Below are 12474 nucleotides of genomic sequence, written 5' to 3'. Positions count from 1 at the left end.
ATTGCTGATATCCTATATAGGCGTGGTCTAGATGGTATATTATTGAGATGTCTGGAAAAAGATGAATCTGAAAGATTTCTTAATGACTTTCATGTGGGTATTTGTGGTACACACTCAAGTGGTTTAACATTGGCTAAGAAACTTATTCGTATGGGTTACTTTTGGCCTACTATGGAAAGAGACTCATTCACCTATGCTAAAAAGTGTAAACAATGTCAAATTCATGGAAATCTAATTCATGCACCAGCACAAGAGTTATATCCTATGACAGGGTCATGGCCATTTTCACAGTGGGGCCTGGATTCGGTAGGAAAGATCACTCCCTCATCTTCTAACGGCCATAAATTCATTCTAGTTGCTACTGAATATTTTACTAAGTGGATTGAAGTAGTGCCTTTAACAATAGTGATAGGAAAACAAATATCATCATTCATCTTGAATTACATAATCTGTCGCTATGGAGTTCCCATGACCATTATCACTGATAATGGAAGACCATTCAAAAATCAAGATGTAAAAGAGCTATGTGAAAAATTTCATATCCAACATAGGTTCTCTACTCCATATTATCCACATGGTAATGGTCAAGCTGAGGCATCAAACAAAACTATTTAAAAAATCTTGAAGAAAACAGTCTTGATGAAGCTGGAAAAGATTGGCACATTCAACTGAATCCTACTCTTTGGGCATATCGAACTAGTGTCCGCACTCCAATAGGGGAAACTCCATATTGTTTGGTCTATGGATCAGAAGCGATATTACATATAGAAGTAGAGATACCTTCTCTATGAGTATCCTTGCATGGTCTTATACTAGAAGAAGAACAAAGAGTCTCTCGACTCCAGGAACTAGAACTAATTTAGGAACGTCACCAAAATGCAACAGATCATTTACAAGTATACCAACAAAGAATGACAAGAAGCTATAACCACAGAGTCAAGCCGCACATTTTCTAGATTGGAGACATAGTTCTAAGGGAGAATCCAAGAAATCAACAAGATCGAGAAAAGAAGGGCAAATTTGAACCAAATTGGCTAGGACCTTTTGTCATAGTAGCAACATATGGATCAGGAGCATACAAATTATCTACCCCAGAAGGTGATTGGTTTGATGAACCTATCAATTTTGTCCATCTTAAGAAATTCTATGCTTGAGATACAAAGTCCTGGAAAAATCAATAAAAGGCATATAAAGTCCTGAAGAAATCAGTAAAAATCAGAAAAGCAGAAAATCTCTAAAAAGTATAAAACAACAAAAATGCAATAAATTTAGATGGTGAAAACCTAGTAAATAGGCACTATCTAAAAAAGTGAAATCCTCCATCCATGAGATCGCTTTGCACGCCTATCCACTCCACCCTCTCGCATTTATCACTTCCATCTATCTTAGCTTATCCATTCCATCTTTCATATCCATTGCTCTGAACCATTTAGCAAACAAATATGCAACTTACCAACAATTATAACTTTTTGACATACTTGCCTTAGTCACTGTCTTAGATTTTATCAACATTTATCAGTCTGCATTTGTATCCCACTATGGTTTGGATCTTGATGAATTCATATATCCATAATAAATTTTTTGTTTCCACTGGGGGCAAAATCCTAAATTCCTTTTGCTAAGGTGATCTTTTGAAACTTAAAAATCCAAAAACATTCGAAAAATTTAGAAAATCCAAAAACATTCAAAAAATTTAGAAAATCCAAAAACACCTAGGATTTCGAAACAGATAACGAGCAACAAAGAAATGAAAATCAAGGCATCTTATCAACAACTGAATCGTCAAACCTAGAAAATGAAGCATCAACCCACAAGCTATAAAGGATTATCAAAGATCATTCATCAAGATGATTATATCAGTTAATGACCATAAGAACATGTGAATGACATATAAGATTCAGTGTTTACATCTTGATTTTATTGCTAATTATGTACTCTATGCAACTCAAGGATGTCCATGACTAGAGGAGCTATGATGGGGCATGATTATTTTCTTTGATTTCTGTCTGTGGTTTATCTCTTACTACGGTATGAACTTGTCTCAGGATATGATTAGCAAAAGATCGAGGAGGACGTTCCAAGTCATGCATGAAAGGAGATACTCCTTGTTTGTTCTGCAAGCAATACTCAGGTCAACTTGATCCATTATATCAAGTTGCTTGTATTAACTTGCTATATCAAAATCCATGTAAGCAATACTCAGGTCATCTTGAATCATTATGTCAAGTTGCTTGTATTTTCTTACAACATTTTAAAGCTCAACGATGAAAACAAGCACTGTTACCTGATAGCATATGAAGAATGGCAGTACACTTTTTAGTTAAATCATTTCATTAGCTCATTATTCATTTGCATTATAAGCATTCATTTGTCAAGTTGCATTATAAGCATATCATTTCATTAGCAGATCAATGGTCATAAATAAAGATTGAGTATACTTGGACAAATAAAAACAATTTGCATTTAATCATTGTAGGTACATTCATTTTTTTTCTCCATTTTAGTTGCATTTTCACATTAATTACATTCAATTAAGAGCATTTCAGGTAGTGTATCATCATCATTATCTATATTATCATTTCATAAAGATCATTTAGTTTCATCTTTTTCACTTAGAATCATAATCATTATAAGCATAACATATAAATAAAAAACAAATCAATCATTCATGTGTAAATCCGTATAAATCATTGCGTTAATTGCATTCAATTAAGTGCATTTCATTCATCATAGGTACATATTATTTCATCATATAGTGTATCATTATTATTTGCATTATCATTCCATTTATCATTTAGTTGCATACAAAAGAAATCCAAAAACATTTCATTTGTATATACATCATCCTAAGCATTAAGCAATCATTTCATTTGCATTTTCATATAGATCATTTGCATTTGCATCATTTAAGTTAAGTAATCATTTGCATTTCCATCTAAGGTCATCAAAATCAAAAATCAAAAACATTTATCATTGCATCATGTAAGCTATTATCATATCATTTTTCATCTACTCATTTGCATCCATAAAATCAAAGCATATAAGCATATAGAACATCATCAAATAGAATAACATGCATAGATAATCATCATCATATAGAAACCATGTTTGCATATAGATCATCATAAAACAATAAAAATCCAATTATACAATGATATCAGATACAACCAATACAAGTGCCTCAAATCAATGTCACGACTGTCCTGTACCACTACCACCTGACTCTGTCCATCTCTGTGGCTGTGGGCGAGAAGATCCTCCAGATGCCTGTCTACCATGCTCACCACTCCTCTGAGGAGGTCCCATGATCCCACCACTGCTAGTATCCATCAACATAGTGGTCTGATAACTACCTGCTCTCTGTCTCTCTGCAATTGCCTCCTCATATCGTCGTCACCAGTAGGAAGTCTCCTTCCCGACCCGAAATAAAGCTCTAACAGTGTCTGCTGAGAGAGTACCTGACCCAACTTGTTGAATATGATCTAGAAGACCCTGAGTATCCTGTTGTCTCCTAACATCTGTGTCTCTCTCAGTCATAAGAGTTTGTATCTGTGCTCAAAGCTGATCAATCTGTGCTCTCAGACTGTCAATAGTATCATGCCCTGGCACATCATGCTCTGGTATAACTACATCTGGTATATCTTGCACAAGTGCAACCTGCTCTGGTAGATCTTGCTGTGGTGCATGAATCCCAATCCCCTCACCACCAACCTGTCCAACTACTAGAACCTCAGTCCGAGTAACTCTCCGAACTCGTCATCTAATCAGGGGAATATGATCCTCAAGATCCTCATCATCACCACCATGAGCTGCAATAACTCTAGGATCTGGCTGAATCTGTCCCAAATCAAGGCCTCTCCCGCAACCCCCATCCAGTCCAGTCACTCTACCTCCTGTCAATGGAAATCCTCTAGGTGATCTCATCCGTACCTTGCCAGTATCCCTCCTAATCGGTCCAATATCTCTCCCACCCATAGGATGAGGTCTATCAATCCTGCCACCCGATCCAAATGGTCTTCCACGGACTCTCAATCGACGTCCTCTCCGTCCAGGTCCACCACCACTGCCACCTCCATCCCCACCATCATCTCCATCTCTCCCAGCCTCATGTGCCGCTCTAAGCTCTTGTCTACGTCTTCGTCTCGTGCTAACAGGATCATCTGAATCATCATCGTCATCTCTTGAGCTAGGAGGAGGATTTGCTGGATCTGTAATTCGAGGAAATGGATGAGCTAATAAATACTGAGCATGCTCCACAGTAACCCAAGGATCAAGAATGTGTAATCTCATATCGTAAGCTACTCTCGAAGTAGTAACAAACTCTGCACGAGCAATCTCAAATGACAAAGATGGTCCCCAATCTCGCCTATCTCTGTATCGTCGAGCATAAATCATCACACTAGTAGGCATAGGCTGAATGATACCAAACTGTCTCAAAATCTAACCAATCAATTGTCACTCGACCAATGAGATATCTACTTTGCAGGATAAATGGTAATGTCTGTGCATCATCCATCCATGGCTCACAATCAACATATGGTCTCCAAATAATGCTATCCAAAGAATCAAGAACCCAACACCAATACTCCATCTTACCTAGCTTGGCCTGAGTAAGAACACCTGCATACAAATAAACATATGGCTGCCTCTCTCCACAAACTCTATGATGGATAGGCCATGTAATAGGAATGTGCTCCCAGCACCAGATCTGTAATAACGTGCATCCTGTAGATAAACTGACACTCTCATCATACAAAACCTGGTGTAGATCATTATATAAATGTGCTAGCATACAAACACCCCAAACATATCGCGTTTGATGTTGCATCATGCTCAGTAGCACCTCACCCCATCCAACCAAAAAGCCTCGAGATCGCCTATCAGGACATATAAAACCACCAATCAAACCAACAAGAATAACAGGAAGAGTCTCATAGTACATCACCATGTCTACCCATTGGATCTCTCCTCTACTGATGCTCTCATTAGAAAAAATGACTCTGCAAGCCTCGGTCCCAATGCGATTCTGATAATCGTACTCCACTAGCTCCCCAGTCACTGGGATATGCAGAATCCTATAGACATCCTCTAGGGTAACACTAATCTCACCCGTCGGTAGGTAGAAAGTGTTATGCTCACTATGCCATCTCTCGGCTAATGCAATCAACAAACCTCTGTTATGCGTAATCTCTGGCATAAACAATAAATGACGTAAACCATAGGCATCTATGTGTCTAATCTTGGCCTAGGATAACTCCGGAACTAAATGACGTATGACCGGTAATTGCTCCTGACACTGGAGAACATCAAGTTTCTCCTGTTTGTCTAGAGAAAACAATCAATCAAATCAAATTGACTCAATCATCTACCAATAAATCAAATCAAACTGAATCAAATCAATCAAGCTATCGATTGATCAAAACAATCAATCAAATCAAATTGAAGCAACTTAAGCTATCAAATCATTTTAAACCTATCAACCATGGTTTATTATCAATCACTAAGTTTGATCAAAAACTCTGCTAAGCTCTTGCATCAGAAACTAAATCAGTTTCTTACATCTATCAATCAAGCTAAACAAAGCTAATCAATCAGGCTAAACAAAGCTAATCAATCATCAAATCTATCAATCAGGCTAAACAAAGCTAATCAATCATCAAATCTATCAATCAAGCTAAACAAAGCTAATCAATCATCAAATCTATCAATCAAGCTAATTGCAGCTACTCAATAATCCAATTTATCACTCAAGCTAATCATAGCTACTTTATTAATCAAGCTACTCAAAGCTACTCGATCAAACAATCAAAACTATCTATCAATCATGCAATCACACAATCAAGACTCTATTTCATCCACAATGCATATTACACATGTTAAATCTAATTATCAAAAGTGATTTTAAACCTTTGCACTTATCAAAAATATCAACTTTGAACAAAAGCGCTATCCTATAAAGCATATGCGCTATTATAAGCAAAAGTGCTATCTTTACAAGCATATGCGCAAAACAACGATGCATATGTGCTATTCTATGCAAAAGCGCTACCATTTCATGCATTTGCGCTAACAAATCAAACAAAAGCGCTAACCATCTATGCATTTTCACTAACATACAAAGCAAAAGCGCTAAATCAAGAATTTGCGCTAAACAACATAGCATATGCGCTAAACTAAATTGCAAATGCGCTAATCTAAAAATCGAAAAAATTGAAATTTTCAAAAATTAAAAAAAGAGCGCCTAAAACATGAAATTTTGAACGAAAACTTGAAAACAAAGCTCATGATAAGATACATATCGGATACCCATACTCGGCTGGCCGTTGATATCGCCGAACTCGCTCGAATTGATGGTTCTCCATGGGAATCATCATTTTGGCCACCTCAACAAGAATATTCTCTCCAAAAGCTGACAAGGATATCAATGAAGTTAAAATTAGCCTTGGTTAATTTTATATTTACTATTTCAAGAGTAATTAATTTAAAAAATGGGGCAATTTAATTTGTTTTTTACAAATGAATTTAATTGACTAAATTTCTTATCACATTATCATGAGATTAATCATTCACACTAAATTTTTTGACAATTTCATGATCAATCTCCTGAGGGGGCACACAATCTAGATTTTCAAATTTCTATCAGGCATTATCGAGACTTGATTTAATATTTGAAACAATGTTGTCTCTACATCATTTCAAAGAGGGGCAAAATGTATACACCTAAAAATTGGCTATAAGCAATTAAATAAATATTTTATATTTATTTAATATTTATTCTTCTATTAAATAGTTAATTCGAAAAGATTAATTAATTTAATTCATTTTCATATCTTTCTATTAATTAATATTTTATTAATTAATTCATTATCCTATTCTTCCAAGTTAATTAAATATCTAATATTTAATTATCTTATTCCTCTAATTAATTAAATATCTAATATTTAATTATTCCTCTAATCAAGTTAATTAAATATCCAATATTTAATTATCTCCTCCAAACAATTAAATATCTAATATTTAATAATTATTCTCCTATCCTATAGTCTCAAATATTAAATAATTCTTAAAATTATTTAATATCTCTTTTCCAACTCACCCTCCATCTCCACTTCATCTTCCCTTTGCCAACTCATCAAATATGTGGCTAAGGAAATTAATATTCCTTAAATATTAATTCATGATTTATCTCTAACTTCCAAACTTAATACAAATTGTGTACATACACATATTTCATAATCATTTCCTATATTCTCTCCAACACCCTCTGCATCTTAGGAAGGACTCGAGTCCACTTGTCCTACCATGCCTAAATTTCCTCCAACCATCCCTAGATTCCCTCAGTTAGCAACCCAGTCAAGGTGAGATGAGTGACACTTGTCTTCTCCTTTCCCCTTTCTCTCAACCTTCACCTTTGCTCATAGCCATTCAAATTTGTAGATCTGATCATGACCGTTGATCTAAGCCACATCATCTAATCCTCTCAAAGTCTATAAAATCAAGAGCTTCAGTTGAGAGGAAGTGAGTCTTCAAAATAGTTTTCAATCAATCATATGCATCCATGAGTTTTTGAAACAAATAGCAAATATCATTTTAGCAATATTATCATATAGTATCATTTTAGCATAATCATGTAGCACTTGCATATCATACTATCAGTTAACTACAAGTTATCAGTCCATTCTTCATATGCCATCTTGGAAGCCAACAATGCATTTTCTGAGAGCACACCATCTGCAACCAGGAATAGTGGAGCTAGGACACAATGAGACATAAGCCATGAAGGTAAAATAATATTTTATTTTAATATGTATTTCATGTAGTTTCATTGGTGGATTATTTCCTGTATGCATTTCCATTGTATTTTGTGAAACTAACTTATTACAGGTAACATTTTGAGGATGAAATTCAAGCTCACACAGTTTACAACCAAGTGACCAATCACATAACATCATCAAGCTATTACTTCCTAACCTCATTGTGAAACTTAACAAAATTAGAATCAGACTTAGGTGGTGGCTTGGAGGGAGTCTCACTGCCAGCAGAATCCTTCTTAGGCTTCGGTTTTTGCTTTTTGTTCTCTTTAGATTTCTGTGCAACCGATGCTTTGTTCTTTGATCCTATGAGAGTGTCCAACTGAGATAGGTGAGCCTGCTCAGGAGTCAAGCAATCACATAACACACCAAATGTAGGCATGGTGAAGCATGTACCCAAGGCATCCATAGTAGAATAAAATGTTGAAGCAAATATCTGATAGGGACCTCCAATCTTCTAGAGAGAATCAGGTAGATACACTCCGTGTCCGTCTTATTTTTACCACAACTGTGGAGGATAGATCTGGTGGTTTTAAAATTGTTCAAAAAGTCCTCAATGTGAGCAAAGGACTCACGTAACAAGGAAGAGAGATCCTCATCATACGAGCTTTCCAGAGGTGATAGTTCTATGATGCAAGAAGCTCAACAAAAGAGTCTGCCATGTGTACCTATAATTGCTCTCGTGTTTTTTTAATTAAGTGATCTTTCAGACTAGATAGAGGATGCATAAGGGTTTTTTTTTTTTGAGTTTTAGGTGTTTTGATTTTCTGAAGTAAATTAAAAAAAGTAGAAAATAACACTCCCACAAGATGCTAAACCAAACCTTAGTACAATCTGAAAGCTAGAAAGAAAGTCAAGAGCAAAAAGAATGCTTCAGATAATATCTTGTGTACCTGGTAAACTTTATGGAATAATGAACCCCAAATCTGAATAGGGCTCTCCAAGACCTTTCTGATGCCTATTTGTTTCATGAAAAAGGAGTCCGTTTGCCCAAGTTATGGCTCCCAGAGTGCAGAAAACATCTATGATATTGACGACAAAAACCAGGTACAAAATGGAAAAAAATTGCAAATCTCACCTCCAACTATGAAAAGAGCACGAAGAGAGATTTTATATGCATATTCATTTTCCAAAACCCAACTCCATTTTCCCAAGTTATGGGAAAAGAATGACCCCCATGTCAAAAAGCATTCAAGGAAGGGCTAGGAAGTGGCTGGGCGGAGTTGCCATCGGAGGGGGCGAGATGGTTAGGTGGCGGCTGGGTGACACTGTAGCAGCCGAGAAGTGGTGGGGGAGCGACTACGGTTAGCAGACTGTTGATAGGGAAGCGAAACCAGCTTTGGTTAATAGACCATTGGGGTTGACCACTGACCAGGAGGCGTTGTGCAGTGACTACGGGGGTGCTGGACGCGAAAATTATTAAATTGTGGGCGATTAGTAAAAGGCTGATGGTTGGAGGGGTTTACAGTAGCCTAGGCACACCATTAAATGACCCAAAATTAATTTTTTTAAATTTTAATTTGTGATTTTTATTCTGGAAATCCATGCTAGAAAAGGGCATAACACTAAAAGAAAAATTCCTAGAGCCAAAGTTGTCCAAACTGGACAAATTTTATATGAAAATGGGGGTTTTTGGGTGTTCTGAGCTCAACGATGAGGTCCGTTTGAGCCCAAAATTCCCAATAAAAAAATGCTCCTGAGATGCAAATAAAAAAACTCTGAAAAACATGAAACCCTAACCTCCAAAAAATCAGGAACAAGTAGTAGTAGATGTACGCTCTGATACAATGAAGAAGTTAAGAAATACAACTTTAGAGATCCCAAGAACACTTGCAAGCAAAATACTTGTCACAAGAGAAGAATGAAGGCAAAAAAAAATAATGGCTCTGAAGAAAAAGATTATCATTCAAAGAGGGAATAATATAAAAAGTACAATACAATCCTTATACAAGGAGAATACGTAACCCTAAAGTTGTGCAACCCTAAAGAAACCCTAAAGGGATAAAGTGTATTTGATAATTAGAATAATTATTGAATACCTACCATATTATTAAATGCCTAAGTTTCGCTTAAGTGTAGAGAATAATATACTAATAATTAAATAAATAATTATTAGCTAATGCATGATAACTCTAACAATATTTATAATATTAGAGTGATTCTTAATCAAGATAAAAAATTATCTAAAAATAAACTATGATAATATGAATTTTTATAATCCAATAATAATTTATCCAAATAAAATTTATTACAAGATGTGATTAAAATAATAAAAAAGAATTGAATAACTAAAAAAAACCATAAGTTGAAAAATAATTTGAATTCAATACTTCAAATAGCTATACTACAAAAGTTACAACTAGGTAACTACACTAAATTTCAAAACTTACAACACCATCTGAAATACTAATTGTGTAAATTATCATTAAAATTATACTTAATTAAGTAAGGAATCTTATAATATATATCTTTTTTAGTTCCTACCACAGGCATAATACTAATTTGCATTCACCCAAATTTATTAAAATGTCAAAGCATGAACCAATCATAATCAATAATTAAAATAGCTTGACCAAATTTTCTAATGTTTATATTTTTTCCAAATTTATTATAAAACATATAAATTTATTTATCTATTATTCTATTGGATAATAGTGCTCTACAGTCTTATTAGGATGATGTCAGCATTTTAAATGTCAAAGCATCAAACCAATGAGAAGCAAGGATTATAATTGGTTGACCAAATTTCTTAATGTTTCTATTTTTGTCTTCATTTTCATCAATAGTATTCTACAATCATTTCACTATTATATAATAGTAACTAGTTTTGTCCTATTTCTTTTGATAATGAAATGGGTGATAAAGCCACTTGAATTTTTATTATAATAATTAAAAGAATACATAGAATTATAAATATCAAACCTATAAAAAGATTAAATGTATAGCTTTAATTGACTCATTTATATGATGATAATATACTAATATATATATATATATATATATATATATATATATATATATATATATATATATATATATATATATATATATATATATATATATATATATATATATATATATATATATATAATTAGATAATAATATAATAACTAATAACTAATAATGTAATATAATTTATATATATTAATGAAATAATTATAATAAATTAATTATATATAAAGTAAATATAATCAAATAATTAAAATTTATTACGTAGTCATCAATAATAAATAATAGAATAATTACTATGAATAATAATAGATGTTATTAATATTTTTTATTATGATATAGAATAATTATTACATGTATAATTGTACATGATACTAGTTATCATAATTATTTTATTTTATTTATTGGTAAAGTTTACTTAATTATATTAATGCTATCAAAAACTATGATAATATTTATCACAATTTCAGCTCCTACTTCAAATCCATACAAATTCACAATCTACATCTATCCTATCCACAATAGTTTCTATACAAAACTTGTCACAATTTTTGCTACTCCTTCTTTGAATCCATACGAATTTATAGTTTGCATCTATCTTATTCACCATAGTTTCTACAAAAAATTGTGGTTCCCATCCTACTTCTTACAGAAATATTTCTAAACTTTAACAAAAAACAAAAAGAAAACTGAAAGCCCTAACCATCCTTCCTTCTTCACACTCTACAACACAGGCATTATGGGGACAAACTTCTCTATCACTATTCCACCTAGCCTTGCTTAGTAGCCTCAGAGCTCACAAAGATGACTCTACTTGTTCTTTTTGTCTTCCCCTCCTTCTCTTTGTCTCATTCTTTTTTTCTTTTTTCTCTTTTTTTTTCTCTCTGTCTCATTCTTCTTTCGACTTCTGTGTTCTGAGAGTGTTATCATAATTAGTATTATATTTCGAATTAATTAACAATAATATTTGTATAACTATTGTAAAAATACTTGGAGCTTTAATTCTTATTTGAAATACTCTATTTATTGCAAAACCTTTAGTATACATATAAAATTTTTGTTACATGTAGGAATCATTATTGTTACAATGTTGTCTAACTAAGAAATATGTTATAGATTTTAATGATTACCAGGAACTAGATGCAACACATATATTGTTTACTTACTAAGGAAAAGCATTTTATGTTTGAATGTTTGAATATTTAAATATATAGATGCTTTAAGGTTAAAATTTCTTCAATACTGTTTGTCAAAAGATTTACTATGTTACTACAATTATTATTCAAATAATTCTAAATTAATATTTTATGATGTCAATATTTTATTATTATTACTACAATTCACGGAGATTTATTAGGGTAGTTAGATCAAATAAAAATTAGGGGATGGTGTCCTTCTTTCTCATGGAATTGTCCTTGATGGAGTACACTATGTTGAACTACCCACCTTCATTCTAGCAACTAAATTTGAACCATTGTAAATATCATAATGATCACCTTTGCAACCACACTTTGTAAAAAAGGTGCCACAAATTCACTTGCTCTAAGATAAGTCAAAATGTGATGTTATATACCATGGTAATTTTATTAAATTGACCATAAACTAAAGGAAACTACCAATTGTCTTATTTAACTTTTTAATCTTAGAAGTATCCAACAACAAATGAGAAGAGAAATAAATGGCATAGGAAGAAAATATTCTTTGGCACACTTGA

Source organism: Cryptomeria japonica, chromosome 4 (genome assembly GCF_030272615.1).
Source record: "Cryptomeria japonica chromosome 4, Sugi_1.0, whole genome shotgun sequence".
Classification (NCBI taxonomy): Eukaryota; Viridiplantae; Streptophyta; class Pinopsida; order Cupressales; family Cupressaceae; genus Cryptomeria; species Cryptomeria japonica.
Note: the sequence above shows the minus strand (reverse complement) of the source record.